Source organism: Erinaceus europaeus, chromosome 10 (genome assembly GCF_950295315.1).
Source record: "Erinaceus europaeus chromosome 10, mEriEur2.1, whole genome shotgun sequence".
Taxonomy (NCBI): Eukaryota; Metazoa; Chordata; class Mammalia; order Eulipotyphla; family Erinaceidae; genus Erinaceus; species Erinaceus europaeus.
The window spans coordinates 89973961-89998062 of NC_080171.1; the positions used below are offsets into that span (position 1 = coordinate 89973961).

At 40.5% G+C, this 24102-nt stretch overlaps 1 protein-coding gene across 2 annotated transcripts in view; it reads right to left on the reverse strand.

The window, feature by feature from the left end:
* The window catches only part of BRINP1 (BMP/retinoic acid inducible neural specific 1), a 229445-nt gene extending 217864 nt beyond the window's left edge, over positions 1-11581 (reverse strand). Inside the window, exon 1 of one of the 2 annotated variants that reach the window (XM_007528939.2) lies at positions 11197-11581. The gene's annotated coding sequence lies outside the window, so the exon portion shown is untranslated. The remainder of the gene's footprint in view (positions 1-11196) is intronic. The other variant, XM_060200052.1, reaches the window with a different exon arrangement.
* Positions 11582-24102: the final 12521 nt, after the last annotated feature.

Sequence of the window (24102 nt, forward strand, 5' to 3'; positions counted from 1 at the left end):
TGGCAGCCAGTAAGCACTGAAAGAGTGAGGGATATTCACGATGCTGACAAAGAAAGAAAAAAAAAAGGAAAATGTGGGTTATTATGTAGATTTTAGTGGTGTCATCTAAACATCTCATGGATCATGTTAAATAGACATCAGCATTTAGACTTGTACAAAGGCAGGACTGAAGGCAGGAACTTCATAACAGAATGACTAAAAGTTTGCAAAGGATGCCTGATGGAGATAATAATTTTTAACCCTGATTTGAAGATGCAATCAAAATGCTGAGGGTTGCTCTGCACCGTAAATGGGTGGAATAATTGAGGACAGGTCAGTGAGAAAAGGCTGTACTGAGTATCTGATGACGTGAGTTTAAGGTTTGAATGATGAAACAGTGCTTTAGAGTATCTCCCCTCTCTCATTTTCTCCTCTCTCATCCCCTCTCTCTTAAAAAAACAAAACAGGAAAACCAAGGGGGGTCCGGCAGTGGTACACCTGGTTAAGTGCACACATTACAGTGTGCAAGGACATGGGTTCGAGCCCCTGGTCACCACCTGGAGGGGGAAGCTACACAAGTGGTGAAGTAGGGCTGCAAATGTCTCTCTGTGCCTTTCCCTCTATTTCCCCCTTCCCCTCTCTGTCAGATGTGAGGGCGATCTGGCTGCAACAGATGTCATCCCATTGATCGCCCGGGCTGATTTAGCTGATCTGGCTGGTTAGGTGGGTGTCCCCTTCCTCTCTCACCATTCCATGTGCATCCCTCTGGAAGCTGCGGGCTGAGTCGAAGAGGAAGGCTTTCCTGGAATAGAGATGGTCCGATCTTTGGTCAAGGGTATCTAAGTAGCTGTGCTCCCCTGACAGAACTTCCAAACAAGCTCTCAATTTATCTCAGTTTCTATTCAATAATAAATTAATTAATTAAAATATTTTTAAAAAGAAAAACCAGGCCTGGGTGGCACAGTGATAGAGGACATGCTTGAGGCCCCTGGGCTTGTTCCTTAGGGCTAATTTTTCAAAACATTTTCCTTTGTTCTTCTGCATCTTGCTGTGTCTACTGTTATTCTCCCCCCACCCAGCCCCGCACCCGCCCCAAGCTCCCCAGCCCTTCTCTCTCACTTCCTTCTCACTACTGGCATCACATGGACACACTGACTAAGACATTTCATAAAAATGAGCACATGCTAGTCTGCAAAGGTACCTACTTTTCACTCAAGAGATGCAGGTTCTGGTTGGCCTCCATCACACTGAAGGAAGTTGCAGTATTATGATCTGCCTGCCTACTAGCTATCTATCTGAAAAATCAGTCTATCTATATCTATCTATCTATCTAACTGAAAATGTTGGCCTAGAATGGTGAAATCCTAGAGAAGACAGAAAAAAAATGTATGTGTGTGTGTATATATATATATATATATATATACATATATACACATTTTTTAAATGAGCAAATGTATTTGTAAAATACACTCTCAAATCTTTGCTTGATTTAGTTGTGGGCATTTTTTTTCTTTCTATTTTTTTTTCTAGTTTCAGGGTCTTGTGCATATGCATATCCACAGTGGCCTGCTAAACCTTTTTCTTTCTTTCTTTTTTTTTTTTTAAGAAATTTCAAGTGGAAGTAGGGAGCATCAACACACACAGCACCATGCAGTCTATGGTGATTCTCTGTGGAACCAGGAATGGAACTCTGTTCTCAGTCATGGCTAGGATCAACTCTATTGCATGTGCCATTTCCCAGCCCTCAGTGATCTCTTTCCTAAAAGACCTTTCCATGTGGTGAACATACTTGGGAACATTAGCATGTTTAATCAAATGTAACAGGATGTAGTAACAATAAAAGTAATAATAGTTAAAGCTTGCACAGCATTGATGATCTTCCAGGCACTGTTGAAAATGACTATCACAGAACCTCATTAAATCCCCACAATACATTAAGAGAAGTTACTATTATCATCGTCATTTTACAGCTGAGCACACTGGCATAGGAACATTAGGTAATCCAGCCAAGGTCACAGAGCTCACTCATAGAAAACCTGGGATTCAAATGTCAATGTCTAAGCTTTCAGTCACTACATTTTCTTTTTTTTTTTAATTTTTAATTATCTTTATTTATTTATTTATTTATTTATTTACTGGGTAGAGGCAGCCAGAAATCAAGAGGGAAGGGGAAATAGAGAGGAAGAGAGACAGAGAGACACCTGCAGCACTGCTTCACCACTCGTGAAGCTTTCCCCCTGCAGGTGGGGAAAGGGGACTCGAACCAGGGTCCTTGCTCTTTGTAACATGTGCACTCAATCAGGTGCACCACCACCCAGCCCCCAGTCACTACATTTTCAAGTCAGGCAGAAATAATCCAAATTCTCTACTCACTGCTGACTTGGACTGTAGCCTTGGATAGATGGTACCAAGGTGGTGAGCTTATGTTTCCTCATCTCTCGAATGGGGAGGTGATACTACTTTGGTAACAACTACTGAACCTTAATGTAGACAGGTCCTTCCATTTTATATCAAGTACCCATCACAACACAATGCATACGTGACATGTTTGGCACATATACTTTCCAGTTCCATCAATGGTTTTATAACTGACAAGTCAGCCACCTCTAAATACCGTGGGTGGAGAATCTTACAGAACCCCCACAGATGCCATTTGACACTCTGCTAGATGTGTATTTTCCAGTGCCAGCAAATGAGTGAGATGAGGGCAAGTAAATATTGCAGCAGAGCTGGTACTGTTTTCTGGAATCATTTATAAGGTTTCACTGGACTTTGAATTGTGATGTCCTATTGCTATGCATTCAGAACACATTTCTTTATGACTTCTCTCAGTTCTCCTTTGCTTCGACCATCTCTAACAAAGGCATTTGATGAGGGGCCACTTCATCTCAAAGAGCTGTAGCTCCAAAGTTTGACCCAGAAGAAAAACTACATTACCGGCCCCTGCCTAGTAATCTATTTTCTATGTTTCTATTTCCCCCACACGCACCTAAATATATCAGAACACTTATTCTATTTTTTAATACACAATGTATTCTGCACAGATGCTTTTATAGTGCCAGTCAAGGTTCCTTGTGGGACCTTCCCTATCATCATGTGTCTAAACTCAAAACCCATCAAATTCCCTCAGAAATCCCATTTATAGAAACTGACCTGTATGGAAGAGGTTTCTGTCACAGTTCTTAGAATGATCTTTCAGGGTTATCTTAGGGTTTCTAGAGTTTCTAAGAATTCCACAGTGCACCGGTATCTCATCTACTTGTGAAGATTGTTAGTTCTCACAATTGGAACTTGAGAAGGAACCAAATTCAATCCTCAGACCTCTATAAAGCATATCCTTAATGCTCATCCTTTCTCTATCCAAACACGCATATGCACTCTGTAACTCAGCTGTTCCACATTACTCCCAAGACCCATTACTTCTCACAGAATTTCCCACCAGTTCATCTGCAGAATCTTTGAAAGGATAAATTATATTTCGAACCCCCTCTGGGCCAATCTTGGGCTAACCCTTACAAAGGTTTCTAGCTGTTCTGATAGACCATTTACTTGAAGCCCTGCTGCTCCGAACTTTACAGTTCACACAAAAATGACTGCAACTTATTTTTGTTAATTGCATTATGAATCTCTTTGCTCACCCCTGGGGGCATACTGTCTCTGAGTTGTTCCCAACATGTCCCCCACATCATTGTATGCAGATCTGTACTCTGGGAGAAAAATCCCTGGACAATGAGAAAAGGTTTGCCTTGAATATTTGGTGTCCTCTCCAGGCTTTTTATTTCTTTCTATGCATGTCCTCCACTGGCAAGCAGACAGTCCTGGCAATTCACCACTGATAACTTTCTCACACCCAGTCTTCCTCAGACTATTGTCCTTAAAGTCATCTGCTATCCTCTAAAGAGAGTTCCTTTGAGAAACAAAGATACTACCACCCTTCACCCCTCCCATGAAAAGAAAAAGAAAGAAAAGAAATTAATTTCACTTTTCCTCAGCTTCATTATCTCCTTAATTGTCTTCTTTGCCCCCTCAGTAGCAAGTACTATCTGTGGATTTCTAGGCAGAAGGAGTGTTTTCATGCTACCACTTAAACATGCTGATAAGAAGAGTTACAAGAGCAGCACATTTATCCACTCAGCCACCCTGTCCTGAATCACCATCTATGCCCTGAGGTATGATTTGTTTCAGACTTGCTCATTTCTGAGAAGACGACTAAACCTTAGGATGAAGACTAGGGATCATACATTTGTCTTCTCTTTATTTGAGACAGAACTCCATCATGCAGCATTTCCAAATATCAGGCTCGCTTTCTTTCTCTCTTTCTCTCTTGATTTATTTATTGACAAAGAAGAAAGACCCAGAGCATCATTCTGGCACAGGTGATGCCACGTGTGGAACTCACAACCTCATGCTTGCCTGTCTAACATTTTATCCACTGGACATTTCCCAGGCTGCTGGGCACACTTCATACATGAGACCGGCTGTTCCTTCTCATTTGCAAAATGTTAAATTCAGAGAGGATTTGATATGTGCTTAGGGAGGTCCAATATATACATCAATAGGACACAAGGCACCAGTTCAAATCTTGGATCATATTCAAACAGGTGCCTTGTGTCCTCATGTTTGTCTTATATAACATTTGGAATGTGCAGAGAAAAACTAAAAAGATATAATCTCTGCTTTGTAAGACCTTATAACCATTACCACCCTCTTTCCTTTCTCCTCACCACCACCTCTGTGTCTTCCTCTAATATTCTCTTCTCCCAAACTCTCATAAAACTTCTGAAATTATAATTATTAGTCTACTACAAATTATAAATAATGTATGGATGTGCAGAGCTCCTCTATTAGATTGCCAGCACCTAGTGAAATTCAGCCCCATACCTCCTGAGTTGTTTTGTCCAAGGACTCTTTCAGACAAAGTATGCAAGAAATATTTGCTGATCCAAATGGATTCCATCTTTCATCCATTTTTCACCAATCTTCGTTTCAATTACCCTCTCCCCAGGTGTTCATTCATTTCCTTCTTGTCTCTCTCTTTACTTTTTTTTTTCTCCTATAGCCCTCTCTCCCCTATAGATTTGGGTATTTTAGAGCGTATGCAGCACTCAGATCTGGACTATAAAATGAGATTTTAGAAGAATTTGTTGACATGGACAAGAGGGAAACCCACTGAGGGCACTTAAGTGATGGGTGTCTGTCAAACTCCAAATCATCATCTCAGTCTCCAGGCCCATGCTGCCTCCAAATAGGTGTTTATCCTCACATCCCCTCATCTTTTCCAAAGCCTTTATGATGTGGTTTATGCTAGCCATTATTATTTTCATCTGGTGGCATTCTTCTCATTCAAAATCTTCAGTTACACTATCCCTTTGATTTTCTAAGCTTTCCCCTGCCTAGTGACTTGACCTTTGTTGTTCTTTCCACCTCTAATAATCTTCTTTCACATAACCACATGTCTGGTCCTTCTTATTTAAATCTAAGCTTCAAAACTACTCCCTCAGCACACTGTTCTCCTGATTTCCCTATCTAAAGTTAAAACATGTATAACCCATGACAGCTTAATACCATTTACATGACAGTTATGATCATGTGTGAAAAAATTCTTATCCATTTGTTCATTTGGATAACTCTCCTTTCTAGATTATGAGTGCCATGAGAAGAGCCATTAAATATAATAACCACTAATTTAGATATCTATATCTGTATTATTTAATGCAATAACCACTAGCGAGGGGGTATGGATCAACCTGTAAACACCCATGTCCAGCAGAGAAGCAATTACAGAAGCCAGAACTCCTACCTTCTGCACTACTCTGATCCATACTCCCAGTGAGGGAGAAGTGACAGGAGGAAGAGGATAAGAGTGCTCTGAACATCAACTCCATCAGGACCCAGAAAGAGGACTGGACTTGGAAGAAAAAAGGAGCGTACATTTGTTGACAGATAGCTGTAGAGATGATAGTTAACCCATTTCTGCAACCTTGGGAGAACTATAGTGACTTGTAATGGGGACTGGGGATTCAGAACTCTGGTGTTGGGAATAGTGTGGAATTATATCCCTACTGACATGTAATTATGTAAATAAATATTAAATCATTAATAAAATAATAAAGTAAAAAAAAGATAACCACTAGTCATCATATATTGCTATTAATCTAAAATCATTTCAAACAAAAGAAGACTGAAAGATCAGTTTCTCAGTGGCACTAGACACATTTTAAACGGTCAACAATCATGTGTGGTTAGTGTGATGTTGAAGACTATGGACAGAAGACAGAATTAGAATCAAGGTACTGAAAGTATTCCAACAAATCTCTTACACACAGAACATTGTCTAATTTATGTAGTAATTGGGTCACTGATGCTAAAAACATTAAAGAGTGAGTGAGACTGAGCAACCATGTGTTATAAATACTATGAAAAGGGACTTACGAATAAGAATGGTTTGGTTATTCAGGAACCTTAGCCTCATGGAAGGTGGCTCAGTGGTAGAACATGTGACTTGTATGCACCCTGAATTTGATCCTCAGCATTAACACACACAAACTTGCATAAACACACATGGCAAAAACAAACAGAACATCATAAATAATATAATGCTGCTCTAGTATCTTTGCCCCTTCTCTCTTATGGTCAGGCAAACATCAAGCTGAGACTGAGATTCTTTGGCTCAATGACTCAATGACTACTTGTCTCCTTTATCACATCCATTTCAAAGAGTTACTCATATGTCCACAGTTACTCCTAGAATCCACTGAAAAACCACCACTTCTGTCATCCCCAATATTCACCACTAAATTAGGTGTATGATAGAAAGAGTGGAGATGCTAAAACCTGAAAGATTTTTGTTTCAAATTCTAGCTCTGTTCATTTTGTGACCTTGGGCAATGGACTTGGTTCTCAGGAGTTCACCTTTCTCTTCTACAAAAGGGATGGATTCTCCCTTACTAGGTATAAAGGAAGATCAAGTGAATGAACAAAACAAAAACACCAAAAGAACATACTTGAAACACAGCGGGATAATGTCCATTTTCAAGTGGGGCATTGTTCATCCTAAATATTGGTATGTAAGTGGCACAATTTTGAAGCCAAGGTTGCAGGGCTTTAAATACAAAACAAGAGGGAGATTACAACAATTAGACAAGGTCAAATTGCAAGCTTATTTAAGAGTAATTATTATGTATCAGTCCTTGAGAAAAATATTAACTTTAAGAAGGCTATATTAAAGAAGGAAAGCTGGGCATATATGCAAGAGTCATAAAACAGGACAAACAGAAACCTAAGCTGAAAAAGCATCTAAGACAAATTTATATAAAAGAACAAGGGAGTAGGAGACTATTTCCAAGATATAATTTGGGGTAGTTTTCTTGGATATGTTATTTGAGCTGGATGTTGAAATATGGAAAAAATATTTTAAAAGTAGACACTAAAGGGATACCTTGTGGGAGGGTTTGGATGAAGACTAAAGAGAGGAATTACTTGAAGAATCTTTCCTCTTTGTAAAACCCTTATCTAGTCTTTAATAAGATTACTCCGAGTTCAGTGGCCACTTTGCTTTTATTTGGATTTTAGCAAAAGGGCTGCAAGGAGAGAAATGTATGCTATATCTAACTTAAGAGGTATTTTCTAGTGGTATATTCTGTGACTTAATGGAAGGAATTGGAAAAGATCAAGTTAGAACAGACACATCAGAAAATGTCTCCTCCACAATTGGAGGCCCGTTGGGCAAAGACTCTCCTAGACAAAAGGAGGACATTGTGGTCAATAATATAAGCTCCTGACAGCACTAAGAAGATGATTTATTTAGACTTAACGGGTGAAAGTGTTGTTTAGGTTTCTTTTCCCCAGTTTTAAATATAATCATTCCAGCCTCTGCTGGGTCTTCTCAATTCAAAGGGGGCCAACAACTGATTTGTAATCTCTGAATTGCTTCTTCTCCACTGAAATGGAGTCACAGCTCCCCCTTCTGGGAACTAACATACCATCCAGTCTGGGAAAAACTGCTTAGAAAAGATGGGCCTGAAATCCCCATGTATTTTTCCCAATTGCTCGCCTGCAGCCCAAAACAAACATCCAGGAGTCTGGGAGCACACTTTCCCAGTGAATTGATTCTGTTGTCTCAAGGGTCTGTCACAAGCCTTGATGTTTCCCCTTCCCCAGGATAGTGATTTCTAGTCTTGTGTGGTCAGCCTTTTTGTAGGAGGACAAATTTTGGTATGGAAGCTGCAGTTCTTTGGGGGTAGGTATAGCAAGGCTTCTGGATCTGTTTATGCATATTTGTGTAGCAGTACATATATGTATGTGTGCTTACACATGCTCTTGTAACTACAGTTATAACTATGTATAATTGCATAGGAGAAAGAGTTTTGTTAATATAAAGAGATTAATTTTCCTGAAGTATTTGTATTGGTGAATGGGTGTACATTTTGCCCTCTAGAACACAGAACATTTTATAATTAAGAGATTGAGCATGATCTGGAGCTTTGGTTAATTCTGTATATTAGTCATTTTCACTATCACATCCCTGTTTACCTGAAATTTTCTTAGAGTTGTAGAACCTATGTTCCGTATGTATCTGTCAGTGTTGCATGTGCATGTGCACTCAGTGTGTGTGTGTGTGTGTGTGTGTGTGTGTGTGTGTGTGTGTGGTGAGTAACTGAGATCTTGGGTCCTTTCTGTCTGGGTCATGTTGGAGCAGTTTTGAAATACATCTCTAGATTGGAAAGTATGATGAGGAAAGACAAATGATTGTCTTGAAGGGGCAACAAGGGGCAGGCTTGAGACAGACAACAGTATATAATCCTTGCAAAGCATGACAGAGTGGAAAGAATCTTGATTTGGATGTCAGACACCATAGGTTCTTGCACTGAGTGTGCCACCCAACTCACAAGGAAACTGTAGGTAGTCCATGCCTCCTCTCTGGGCCACAGAGTCCTAACTGTCTCCTCTTTAATATCTGCCCAAGCTTTAGTTGTTTATGATTTGAGAAACAAATAAAACAAGAGCAATTCCTAATAGAGAATCTCTTTTAGCCATATTAACCCCCCCCAGCCCCCGCATCCCAGCCAACATGACGAAGGAGCTCTGCTCTGACATGAATTTTCCAGAGCAGATTCCTGGTAGGCATGTGAAGGCTTCAGCCTGAGGCCAGAAAACGGGGTGTCTACAAGTGCCTGCAAGTAGCATCATCTCCCTCCTGTTAGGGCAGGTTTCCTGCAAACACGTTTGCTTTTACCTCTTCCCAGAAAATAAACAAACACACATATATTTTTAAGACAAATATATATTCACTCTTCTCTCTCCTGAAAAGACTTTTTGGGCAGCCTCTTCTAAAAAGACTTTTTGGGCAGCCTGAGATAGACAGGCTATGTCCCATCCCAGTATCACAACCCTTGTCCTCTCTTTGCCTCCCTGCCTAAAAGCAGAACGGCTTCCTCTTACCTTGGAAAAGTAACAGCTGCTGAGTCTGGAAGCCATGCTAAACAGCAGTAAAACTCAGCATTTTTTTGCTGAGTAGGGCAAGCCTTTAAAAGGCAGTCAGGAATGAAATCAATGGCCGGCCCCAGAGTCTAAACCCAGTCAGACCAAGGTGGGATAGCCAAGGGACTTACCAAAGACAATCATAGGAGATGGAGGAAAAAAGAAAGACTGGACTTAACTAGAATTGCTGTCCTCTCTGAGAATCTTCCCACCCTGTGCCCTTGGCAAAATGTTGTAGTGAAGCAAGAGATGTGTATGACGTGTAAATCAACAGCAGTTTAAGTAAATTACTGACATATTCTGCCATGAATTACCCACCCACAATCCATTCGGAAACTGCAGGTCTCCCTCAGTATTGAAGCACAGGCATAAATGCCACCTCTTCTCCCAGTGCCTTCTCCCAGTATCCTCCTAAGTCCAAAGGAGCCATGAGGAAGCCCTTTAGGGATTCTCAGGGGTTTTCCCAAGACAGTCTAAAATGGGAACCAGAGGGAGGAAATCTATCTTAGGGACAGCCCCATACTCAGGGACAGCCCCAGCCCTCTCCTTCTCTACTACCCAGATCTAATCCCTTAAACAAAATTTCTGTGGTATTACATAGCTATGATAGATGAGCAATCCCTAAGGACTCTTTTCGTCTTTCCCTTAAGGGAGAATTCATGCAAACTTGCCCATACCTCCTCCTCCCCTCTCCCACCAACCTCCCCCACCCCCCACAAAGCGCCACAAGCAAAAGGAACTGCTTTCAGCTGTTGTGATTACAAGCCTAAAGGCTAGCTAGGTAGATTACAAGCCTAAAGGTAGGTGACTTATGAAGCCCTAGATAAGAAGCCCAATGCTGACTTCTTCCTTTTGCTGTCATCCCACCATCCAAGTGACTTCAAATTCCCATTAGAATCCTGGAGTCTACCCAGGGTAGAATTTAAAGTGACAGCGTCTCATTGCCTCAAGGCTTGGCCATTGCTCTTTCATATTGAACTGTGAACTGTGAGTCCAAGTGTAGAATGTTTCCATGATTGGAGGAATTTTCCTTCAGAGGGTACCGATATTGAACTAAAATATGGTGCATTCTCTATGCCCATAATCTTCCCCAGCCCATAAACCCAGGGCCCCAAGGTAAAGTCCACAGCGGGTTTCTCGATGGCTACAAAATCCTTATAGTAAGGATCCCATTTCATGTAAGTGAGAGAGACCTAGTGAAAAAGGCACACAGGCACATACGTATACAACCACATGCATACAAATACGCACACACATCACTCCTTAAGTAGGTTACAGGACTTCTCTTCAAAATCCCTCCCCTCCACGCACGCACACACATCCTTCTTCCTCTCTCCCTCTCCCTCTCCCTCTCTCTCTCTCTCTCTCTCTCTCTCTCTCTCTCTCACACACACACACACACACACACACACACACACACACACACACACACGCCAACGAGGCCGCACACGCAAACACACACTAGCACCACATCAAGTTCCCAACATGGTACACACGTCGGGAGCGCGAGAGGAGCACACACGCCACTTGCTAAAACCCGCGTTTAACCCTTCCAGTCCCGGGGAGGCACGGACCCCCTACCTACTCCGGCACCTGAGAAGACTCCCGGGCGGACTGGGGTGCAAGGAGGGGGCAGGGCCAGCAGGGCTTGAGGACGGGGCCGCCCCCCACGCAGTCCGAGGCCATCTCCAAGGGCAGTGGGGCTGCTGGGGGCTCTGCGCCCCGGATCCACCTTACCTGGGGTCAATGTCCGTCTTTGGCGGAGAGCTTCGGGCCGACGCTTTTTACTCGGTTCGGTGGGAACTTGGGAGAGCCCTGCGTCCAGCTCGCATACCGGGAACGGCGCGGGGACTGCAGGCGTGGGGGTACCTGGCTCCTAGCAGCCTGGCTCATACTCAGCCGTCAAGTCCCCTTCGCTGGTCCCGAGGACAGGCATGAATCCGGGCTCCGGAAGACAGTCGCTACTCCCTGTGCCTCCCGGCTCTCTGGCTGTCTCGCTCGCTCTCTCGCCTGCTCTGCCCTCCTCCTCCCCTTCCTCCTCCTCCTTCCTCCTTCTCCTCCCCCCCCCCCGCGCCAGATCAGTTCGCAGCCCCGGGGACCGGAGCGAGGCGGCGAGCGAATGGAGAGGGAAGTCCAAGTGCGCCGCGATCTCGGGGCGGGCGGGCGGGCGGGGAGCGGCGGAGGCTGGGCTACGCGGGAGGAGGGACTTACCCTGGGACCGGCGATAATGAATGGGGGAGCGGCTGCCCGGGGGCGAGGAGGGAGGAGCCGAGAGCCCGGCTTGATTCCGAGGTGTGTTTTGTACATCTTTAGGCCAAGGAGGAGAAGAAGCGACCGGAGAGAAGGGAGGCCTCCGGGGCGGGAGGGGCGGCCTGGGTGGGCTGAAGCTGAGCCACTGGGGAGTTTCTAAGGCCGGGGAATGGGGCGCTGTGTCTCAGTGGATGAGCACCTCAAGGAACTGTGTGTGATACTTGTGCGCAAGCCCCGCATCGTGGTGCGCTTATGCGTGTATGAAGCTGTGTGCGTCTGAGTGTCTGAGTGTCTCTGGGTATGTGAATGCTCATACATTTATCCGAGTGTGGTTTTTATCTGGAGAGGTGTTCCTGAGCGTCCGTTTGTGTCTGTGTGTCTCTCTGTGAGTATTTTAAACACTTCACTATTATTAATAATATTAATATTATGACCACCATTATCATCACCATCATTGTATGTATTTGTAGAATAAACCCGCATAACTACCCAGAATGAGGCAAGTGTTTCACTACGTGGGCAGGATGTGAGAGTGCAAGCCCAGGGACTTAAAGTTCTCCATACTAACAGAGGCAAGGAAGGGGTTAGGGTAGAAGGACCAAATCGCTAATATAGAAATAAAAACTGGGGGGTGCTGAACCAGCGCCTCTCACTGAAGCAGAAAAGGCCTACACACAATCTGAATTCTCACACAGTGTACATTTTGTACGTTTGCTTATTTTGTTTCTCTGTCTTTTATTTAAACCAAAGGAGCAACGCAGATCCCTAGTCCCCTGGAATCTTAGGCAAGAGTAGGAAGCTTCAGTGTACCCAAGAGATGGAAAGGCAGGGAACCATAAGGAAAAAGAAATATGACATTTAAAAGAGCCTATAATTAGTGAAAGTGCAGTTTGAAAGATGTTAGACTCCTGTAGCTATGCTACACCAAATCTTCACCAAATTCTTGTCTCCTATGTCACAATTCCTCACCTGTGTAGTAAGAATATATAAAACCTACCCATACAATATTGACATAAGGTTTTAATTTGTTAATTATGCAAAACCACTTCAGAACATTCTCTAAGATTAGTGGATGTACCAAGTATATATATATATATACTTTTTAAACCATGACTGGCTTTATATTAACACCAATATTAATCAAAGAGTGATAGGAAAGAAATGTAACTAGGGAGACCTATAAACATAAAGAAATCTGGACTAGTTAGAGAAAGATGTATCTCAAAACAAAACAAAAAAATGGTAGAAATGCTTAAGGAATCAAGAATGGGAGGGGTATTTAATTATAAAGTAGAAAGGGAAAATGGAGGGGGATAGAGAAAGAGAGAGAATATTAGCCAGAGAGAAACTGGTTCTGAAAAGTACAGAATTAAGGAAGGGTGAGAGAAGGGAGGAGCAAAGCAAGTATTAATTCAAACCTCCTCATAACTTCTCTCTAATATAAGTAGCAGGTAGGCAGCACCATGGACAGCTCTCTAGCCACTGACCAGAAGGGTTTCTTTGTAGGGAAACCTCTTTTTGCTGGTTCTCACCTCAGTTTCTGGAGCAAATTTAGATCAAGGCATCCTGAGATAGTTCTGATTCTAACCACAAAGAAATACAGTTCCCCCCAACTTCATCCCCCCACACACAGACAGCTTCTCTCATTCATCTTAGGAGGCTAACCACTCTTATTCCTTTCTCTCTCTCTCCCTTTTTTTTTAACTTTTTTTCTCTGTATCTCTCCACTTCATCCCTTTCCTCTACTTTCATATCACCCTCCAACCATGATATAAATCCTTAAATGATAATAGGTAACAGACATCCTGCTGGGAACACAGTTCTGAAATTAGTCTAAAAATCTAGTTTGGCATCTCCAGTGGTTGGTGCAGAATGAATCTCTTAGTTCATCTGTCTTAATCTATCTACCCAGATGGGGTTTTGTCAAGATGTCTTACAAAGTAGAGACTTAACACAATGAAATGTATTGCTATCTTCCTTTCCTAGAGTTCATACAGTCAATATTTAATTGAGGAAACAACCTTTCCAACCTCCAACTACACTTAGAAAGAAACAGAATCCCCAAACTTGTTACCATGCACCCAACATTTTGTTTGAGATATTCCTATTATTATCCTTCATACATTTTTAAGGCTATAAGATATATGATAGATGATCTTTCATTTTTATATCATGATCAAGTTGGAGCTTGGAAAATCTGAGTAGTATACCAAGGTACAGGAGTTCTGTGCCCAAAGTTAAATCCATGATCTTTACTGTGAACTCTGGAAATAGCTAGGGGAGTCTGTGGTGTTTAAAATAATTTAGATCCCAATATGGCCATAACATCCAACCCTAAATATCAAATAGATGAGTAAGTCTGTTGCATCTTCTGTGACAATGTACTATTTTTCAGTTCCTAGAGAAATTAAAGCCATTACATAGATTTGGTACTCACCAGAGTCTTATGTTTCTGAATTTTGAATAAAACAACCTTTCCAGGATTTAGTTAATTTGCATTTGGCACTTTTTAGTTTCCCCATTCCCCATGAAGAAAGGCTAAGAGGACCATTTTTAAGTCTCCAAAAGAATCTTGGGTCATCACAAAATTTCTCAGAGCGAAGGATTCCTAATGACTTAAGGTGAAAGCAATTGAAACCATATGGATAAGATTTTTTGCAGAAATATACATTGGGTGGGAAAAGGTTTAGAGACATATATATATTTTTTTTTTTTCTTTGCCAAAGAAAAAACATTTAAGTCAGCTTGAGATATGTGAGAAATGTCTTGTTCTTTCCTTGGGGTGGGTGTTGGTGAGCAGCTGTTTGCTATTTCCACTGAATTTTCCAAGAGTTTGCATAGGGAGATGATGCAACAAGATTAGGGTAGACTTAAGAAAGAACTTCCTGTCTCGAGATTTTGGGTGTTACTAGAAAAGAGCCTTTCCCTGAGGGCATTAGATAAAACAATGGGCTGCTTTATTTTTAGTCTTCACAGTCATATGGTTTGATAAATATTATATCATGTTTTTAGAGTTAACAAACCATTTGAAAACCTAAAAATATATCTGGGCTTTTACTTTTCTGGAAAATATATTTGTGAAAATACTCAAGCAGGGCAGCAAGATAAACCACATGGTAGGGTGTTTGCCTTGCCATGTACTCAACACCAGTTTGAACCCCTCAGAACACTGCATGGGAGTATTATGGAATTAAGGAAAGCTTCAGTGCTTTGATGTCTCTCACTGTCTCCTGTTTTGCCTGTCTTTCTCTGTATATGCATACATGTAAAAATGGCCCAGAACAATGAAATTGTGCATTCAAGAAACCTCAGCTTCTTTTTGGTTCTCTTTTACTCATTCATTCATTCACTCACTCACTCACTCACACACACTCACTCACTCTTTTTCTCTCTCCCTCTCCCTCCCTTGTTCTCTCTCTCTCTCTCTCTCTCCACACACACACACACACACACACACACACACATTTGCATAGAATTTCATTAAATTCATCTTCAACTTTCTTATTCATGTCTGTGTACTCTAGACCCCAGCATTAGGACCTCTAAAGTAGATGGCTTTTCAGTTCTCCAGCCTGACCTTATATTTTATAGGTTGCTTTATTTAGATTTGAGCTTAAGAAATGGTAAAGGGGAAGCCAACAGGGAAATCAATAAGCAGGTAAACACTTTTTTTTTTTTACTAGAGATAGACAAGAAATATAGATAAGTACTCCATGATGAAATGGAGGTTCTACTCCCCCCTCCTTAAATAAAGATAAGGTTTAGCCCTATTTGTGCTGGACTCTGAGACACCTGCTGCTGCCTCAAAAGCTTAAGTTTACCACTCCTATCAAATCTCAAAGGAGTTAAAATCCCTTAATCTGGTGTGCTTTGGGTTCAGAACAGACTGAGAAGCTGCAGACAGAAGCCTGTATTTGTTAAGTGTCTACTGAATCTGAGGCAATGTGAGAAATGCAGAACTAAATATCTTCCCAGTCTTTGTCTTTTAGGAGTCTAAAGTCAACTGCTGAGGTTTGTTTAACCTTAAATAATTACAAAGTGCCATGGAATGCAGTTGGCATGTACTAGGTCTACAGAAAATGCCTCAAGAGCTAAGAGGAGGGAAAGTTTTCCCCTCTTTGAATATACCATTTTGCATCTATTGAGAGCTGTGTTTTTGTTTTTAAAAGCAGTTAAATTAATAAGAACTAGAAATTTATTGAGCGATTGCTATGAATGAACAGCATTCAGACTTTCATGTCTCACATTTAAGTTTTTATGAGGATTTCCTAACTGAACAAAAATAGAGTATACTGGGCTCTCAGTGGTGACATGATTGATTGAGCACACACATTACCTTGCACATGGCCCTGGTCCCCATCAACATTGCTGTAGATGTTTTTCTTTCCCTTCCTATCTTCCCTTCCCTCCAATTTCTCTCTACCCTAAAGAAAAAGGGGAAATGGCCAAAATTAATCTATATTACTCTCTCTTTCTCTTGTCTTGTTGCCTCTCTCCTTACCTTCTATTTTTCCTTTCACTTGCTTCCCTTTTTGCTCAGTCACTCCTATGCTTGCTAGGGCAGCATACTTAAAACACATATATCATTTTTTAATGAGAATTTATAGTTGTATATCAGTATCAAAAATGTTCTGCCCAGAATCCAGTGTCCTTTAGCATCCAAAATTTGTTCTTTACTACCCTGTTTATACTAAGATAATCACGTCTATATTTTTCTGCTAGCAATAGTTAACTGGTCTTAGGTACACAGGTTCCTCTTTCCTTGTTATAGGCTTCCACTATTATTTCCATGCCCCCCCCCCAATTTCTATCCAGTAACATCACCAAAGATAACCACTTCTTAGATATTTAGTTCCCATGCTTTGTCCTCTACCTCCTTCAATTGGGATTAAACATATTCTGACAATCAGTACACAGGTTCTGCATGATCTTTCTACTTCAGTATCATATTCCCTTCTCTGTTCCAGCCACATTGGCCCTCTTCCAATTGATAGCATTTACAAAGTTCCTTTATGCCTCTAGGCCTATATGTTATCTGTTCCCTCTGTGAGAAGTCACTCTAGAGCCATTTAGATAGTCAAGTCCTGCAGGCCCTCTAAGGATCAGGATAAATGCCATTTCCTCAGCCCCACCAGACAAATGCAAGACCTTACTATTAGTTCACTCATAATCCTTTATAATATGTGTCAACAGTATAACTAAACATTTATCAGTAGTTTTATTAATTCAATACATGTGTCCTGAGCTAGAGCTAAAGTTCAAAACCATAAATGCTATCTTCCTAATCTGTGAACATGTATTAACCAAGCATGCATCTCAGGATTTACTCCACAATTGTCTGCACTCCCATGAGGTGAAGTCCAACAGGAAGGCAAACTGACCAGTTCTCCCTCGCCTGTTCAAGGGATGACACGAAATAGAGACAAGAGAAACCAGGGAGAATGGAGGCACTCTCAACTCTCAACTCTCCTTTATTCAGGGGTGGGCTTGGATATATATAGAGAAAGTTAAACAAAGAACATTTTTCAAATACATCAGAAATTACAGGTTTCTTAAAGGTCAGCTTGCCCCTATGGTAGGGGGCTGGTGTGACAAGAATTGATACAGATACATAAGGGTCAAGATAATTAGTCTCCTGATGCAGACATTTAATTACCCAAAGGAGTTTAAGGGAAGAAAAGGGGTTGAACCAGTTAAGGCGAGATAGAGAGAAGATAAGCAAGCTTTGATGCAAATTAAGGACACTGCTAGGAGTGTGTGATAAGGTGTGTTCTCCTCTGTGATCAGAAGGTGAGGTGAACTTTGAGTGAATGAACCTTAAAGCAGGCAGCCATGTGGCCTGCAGTTAGCAAGGAGAAACTGTGAGATCTCTGTGGGCAAGCTTAGTCTGGGAGACTTTTTCCCTCTTGGCCCACCTCTATGATGAGAGAGACTAACAAGCCGGGTATCTATCCAGACCTCCATCCAAGGATGGGAGAGCTCCCTTAAGCTCTACCAAGCTATCACATATACCCACACACAAGTTTCATTAAAATTATTCCATTTAGTCCTTCAAACAGTCTTGCTACATTCATACAATTATTAAAAGTGTATCCCCTTTTAAAATGAAAAGAAGCTGAGGCTCAGAGAAGTTTAAATAAATTACCCAGCCTCACATACCAGAGACAGGATTCAAATCCAGGTCACCCTGTTAAGTACTTTAATCAAATACATACTCAGGACGCTACCTAGCATGGGAGGAACTCAGTATATATTCATTGAATAAGTTCTTTTTTCTGTAATTCCTTTAGCTGTAAGTTTATTGATACCTTTTACTTTTAAGGCACTTGTTTTTTCATATACAAAACTTACTGAGTATCACCAGCAAGGAGCTCTGATTTTTCAGGTTTACACTGATATTCTAAAACTATGTTATTACTTGATAACTTCCTGAGTAGGAGTTACTCTCTTTCTTCTCCCCCAGCAGATGTCCCTAGCCATGAAAATGAATTTATTTGACCTTGAATCACAAGTAGATAGATTTTTCTACACATACCCATTTCCATATACCTCCCTCTCCCTGCAAATTCCAATTCTAGATTCCTTAATCCAACAGCTTGCTCAGATCATGGCCCTCCCTGATGGCATATGATTCCTATTTTAAAAAATTAAAAGTTTGTCTTATGTTGTGACCCCAACAGGAGTTTGGGGCTATTAGCATATGAATGACGTCAGCCTGAGGCGGGACACACGGAGAAGGGAATGTGTAAAAGGCACAGACTTGGAGCAGGCCTAGCTTTTGGCTGCTGCTTCTTCTCCTAGTCAGAAGCATCTCGACAGAGGTGCTCCAGGTATCCGACATGGCTACTTCTCCTAGGAACTGAACACATGTGATTCAGCAAGCCGGTAAACTTTTAGACCCCTCTACAGCCATGAGCAACCTTTTACCAGAGCTGATAATTATTTATCTTATGGGACTAAACTTTGGATAACTATACTCAGACTTTATGGACCTAGCATACTCTTAACCCTTGATGATAATTGCTTATTTTGCATTTTACCTGTTTCACCCTAATAAACCGTGTATTGTTTAAATCTGTTCCCAGCTCCCTGGTGTGAATCCTTAAGCTCCTCAGCCCCATAAACCCTTTATAAGTTAAATTACAACAGTCTTATTTTGTTTTAATTTTTCTCACTTCCAGGCTTCACTACTCAGGGTCAAAATTTCCACACAGAGAAAAAAGGAGACAATGAAAGATACCACAGCACAGAAGCTCCCCCCCCCCCGTGAAGAATATTATTCCCATGGTAAACACAGGCCTCCAGGAACCCCAAATGGCACCCTCAGTTAAGAGCACATGTTATTATCACAAAGACCCTGTTTCAAGCACCCTGGTCCCCACCTTTAGGGGAAAATCTCATGCTTTCTGAAGCAGTGCTACAGGTGTCTCTCCTCTCTCCCTCTACCTCTCCATTCTCTTGCTAAATCTCTCTGTCCTATCAAATAAACCAAAACTAAAAATAAAATATATAAAACAGCAGGCCTCTATGGTGAGTTATCTTGCTCGCCCTACAAAGGGTTTTTAAAAGGTGTCCAGAAAGATATTATCCTGTTGGCTCATTCTGAAGAGATATCTCTATTTCAAGTTTCTTAATTACAACTATTACTATAGTTGAATTAGGAATTTGGCACCTTCCGTCTTCTACACCCCATAATGATCCTGGGTCTATACTCCCAAAGGAATAAAGAACAGGAAAGCTTTCAAGAGAGGGGGTGGGATACAGAGTTTTGGTGGTGGGAATTGTGTGGAATTATACCCCTCCTATTTTATGGTCTTGCCAAAATTTCCATTTTATAAATAAAAAAATAAAATACAAACAAAAAGAGAATTTAGTAAATATGTAAGCCTTCAAAAATATCTAATAGTATTCCCACACTTGATTTATTTGGATGAGAATCAATGATGGAAAGATAAATTAGACACAGAAGATAGCCCTTTTTCACAAAAACTTAGGGGTATAGTATGATTTGAATGCCTTGTAATGTTGAACACACACTTGAATATAAGTAATCAAACCTTGTAATATTGAACCCACACTTGAATATAAGTAATGTTGTAATGTTGAACCCAAACTTGAATATAAGTAATCAAACTCTTAGAGGTTAGTGTATTATTCCCTTCTTTCTCTTTTAAACAATGTTTTGATGGTTAAACATCCTGTTTTCCCTGGGTACTTCTCTTTTTCTAAAAAAAAAAAAAAAAAAAAGGTCCGGTAACCTCTACTCTCACCTAACTTTGACACATCCCACTAGGTGGGGGATCCCTCAGTAGGTTATTGGTAGCCTTTGTTTTAGACCCATTTTCCTCTTCAGCTAACAGGAACTTCATTTTCCAAAAAGAAGCAATATTTTCTCTGTCCATTTTATCCTAAGAGTACTCTTCATATCCCTGGCTCTAAAACATATACATCAACTGCCCAGAGAGTTCTATCTACCCGTCAGTTGTGATTGTCTTGCAAATAGATGTAAATAAATACTGCTACAAAGTCAACCATAAGACTTTTGCTGGAGCCATGTTAAAAAGAATTCCTAAAAAACATAGAGCTATATATTTGGCAGAATAAAAGTCTGAATTTGAGAAAGTACACTGGTCATTTCAATGAGTCTTAATGTAGTGAAAGTAATATAATCTAAGACTGTACACAGAGAAATTATAATGAACATCCATGGTTGTGTGATATCATACAGCAAAAGTGAATGACTTCTAGGAGTCAAGAATAGTTCCAAGATGACAGTGAGCTGGAATAGGCAATCACATTCTTGAAACTGCAAAGAAATTAATAGTATGAAACTATAAGGACATCAAGTCCCAGGTGGCAATCACAGCCTTAGCTGAGTCCTCAGTTTCAATCTGATGGGACCCTGAATGACAGTCCCACTCAGTCCATGCCTGGATTTCAGGCTTACAGAATAATGGAAACAGTAAGTGTTCTCCAAAATAATTTGTAAGAATTCTGTCATCAATAAAAAATGTATGTAATCTATAAACTAGGTAGTTAGATAAAAAAATCGCTGTAGTTCTTCCATATAGTTCAGAAGCTGCCTTATAAGGTGGTAGTGACAGCTGGTGTTAAATAATTGGGATCTTCTTTTTTTTTAATATTTTTAAAATTTTATTTGTTTATTACCTTTTGTTGCCCTTTTTATTGTTGTAGTTATTATTGTTGTTGTTATTGATGTCATTGTTGTTGAATAGGACAGAGAGAAATGGAGAGAGGAGGGGAAGACAGGGAGGGGAAGACAGAGAAGGGAAGAGAAAGACAGACACCTGCAGACCTACTAAACCGCCTGTGAAGCAACTCCCCTGCAGGTGGAGAACAGGGGGCTCCAACTAGTCCTTGAGCTTTGAGCCTCATGCGCTTAACCTGCTGTGCTACCGCCATATCTGGGGTTTTCCATACTGCATTTTGATTCCTGACAATTCACTTCAGGCTCATTCATGCATACCTGTAAGCTTAGGGAGTGAAAAAATCCTCCCATTCAGTGTGCAAATTTATACCATCTAGTGGCTTTTCTTCTTTTTTTTTTCACTCCCTCCCTCCTCACCTCCTTCCCTTACTTATTCCTTTGCTTTTTCTTTCTTTCCCTTTCTTTCTTTCTTTCTTTCTTTCTTTCTTTCTTTCTTTCTTTCTTCTTTTTTCTTTTTTTTTGTCACTGGAGCCTTACAACTCTGAATTGACATTCTCATAAAAAGAGATACAGAAGGAGAGATAAAAAGATACCAGAAGATATACCTATGTATGTACCTGTGTATACTTATGTTCAAAGCAGCACACTTTGTAATAGCCAATGCCGGGAAACAACCCAGGTGTCCAACAATAGATGAATGCCTGAATCTGAGTAAGCTGTGGTCTATATACCCAATGGAACACTACTCATCTATTAAAAATGTTAAAAATGTTGAATTCACCTCATCTTGGATGGAGCTTAGATGAATAGTGAGATCAGTCAGAAAAACAAGGAGTAATATGGGATGATCTCACTCATAGACAGAAGTTGAAAAATAAAATCAGAAAGGAAAATGCAAAGCAGAACTTGGACTGGAGAGTTGGTGTATTGCACCAAAGTAAAAGACTTTGTGGTAGGAGAAGGTTCAGGTTCTGGAATACAGAGGAGGACCTAGTGTGGTTTTAATTATTATGTGGAAAACTAAGAAATGTTATATATGTACAAACTATTGTATTTGACTGTAAACCATTAATCCCCTAATAAAGATAATATATATTATATATATAATATATATAATATATAATATATAATAATATATAATATATATATATATATTACAGCACAAGTGCTTTTCCCAATTGGGACTGGACTTGAAGGACATAAACCTGGGTCATGAATTTGGCAAAGCAGGCATCCTCCAAGGTAAGTTATCTTGCTGTCCCTCACCTCTCTTCTATATAAAACCGTCACCTGATACTGTATAATTTTGAAGTAATTCCATCTAAATAATCATGATTATTGAATTTAGAGGATTTGAAATAATTTCTCTTTGCCCCAGAAGTTGCTCTTAATAAAACAATCTCCTGCTGTGGTGACATTATTTTTTTTCAGAGGTATGCACAAAACATGAATAATTTTCAAGTCAATGAACATGGCAATAAGAGAAAGATGCTTTTAAGTCAGATAGATTTGAACCCAATTCTTACATCTCCACATACTTGAAAGACACAATATGCTGACCTGGGACCTGCACACATAATACTAACTCTTTTAAATCTCTGTGTCCTCAATTGCAAAATGCTAATTCAGTAATTTATGGGACTTGTTTGTTTGAAGATTTAATTTATTTATTTATATAAGCTAGGGAATTTCACATAAGGAAGAAAGAGGAAGACAGAGAAGCTAGAGCACCACTCTAGTATATGTTGGACCACAATAATAGAACCGCAAGTCTTAGGCTTGGAACTCCTGCACTCTATAAGCTCAAGCTAGTTCCCTATCTGCAAGCCAGAACTTTCTTACTGAGTGCCTTTTGTGAACCAGATATCTAGTCTATGGTAGTGAAAGGACCATTCCCATTGGCAGCATATAGTCTCACTAGAGATGAACACTTCCTGTGTCTGTCTGTGGCACATCAAGCAGATTGCACATGATGTCATGTGTGAGAAAACCTGGGTTCAAGTCCCAGGTTCCCACCTGCAAGAAGAAAGCTATAAGAGCAATGGAACAGTGCTGCAGGTGTCTTTCCTTCTTTCTTTATCCCATTCTACTATTAAAAAGAATAGGAAAAAAAGAGAGGTTGCTGGGGATGTTAGTGTTGTTTTTCAGGCATGGAGACCCAGAGATAACCCTGGTGGCAAAAATAAAAAATAAATAAAAATGAAAGACGCATGCATCCCAGTAAAATTGCTGTAGGGACTAAATGAAAAGGCATTTAACATAAATTTGATTGTGCATGAATCCTTAATCAATGGAAGTCATACTTAAAGAATATAACTATAACTGTATAATAATGATTAATAACATTTATTGAGTAGTTACTTTATTTAGGCCAGACATTACTCTACCACACTGCATATATTGACTTATGCTATCTTCACAAAATACCAATAGGTATTATTGTCCCCAGTGAGTAAAGATTTAGTACGATTTAAATTCAAATAGTTCAATGCACTTAACCATTATTTTTTTGCCACCTCTAAAGGCATCTAGCCTTTAGAGCAAAAGGGATAACACAGGGAAGATGAATTTGTTTTAATGTTTGTTTTCTGAGTGACTAAATGTTGCCCAGTCAAATCATGCATACAGACTCCATACTACATATAGATGAGAAATTCTGACCAAATTACACAAACAACTCATAAAATTCTGACACTACTACTGATATCTACCTTTCTTGCGTCCTTGTTTCCTTCTCTTCTTCCTCTTTTCCTTTCTTTTTGCCACCAGTATTATTGCTAGGACTTAGTGCTTACCCAGCTCCGTCACTCTCAGTAGCCATATATATATTTTTTTCCTCCAGGGTTATTGCTGGGCTGGGTGCCTGCACCATGAATCCACCGCTCCTGGAGGCCACTTTTTCCCCTTTTGTTGCCCTTGTTGTTGTAGCCTTGTTGTGGTTATTATTTTTAACATTGTTGATGTTGTTCATTGTTGGATAGGACAGAGAGAAATGGAGAGAGGAGGGGAAGACAGAGAGAGGGGGAGAGAAAGATTTTTTTTCTTTTCTGTAGATTGATGAGAGAGAGAGAGCGAGAGCGAGAGCAAGAGAGAGAGAGAGAGAGAGACAGGGAGAATAGAAGAGACATATGCAGTTCCACTGTTGGTGAACTCTCCTCCCTGCAGATGCTCCTTCGTGGTGTCTTTTTTTATTTTTTATTTTTTATATTTATTTATTCCCTTTT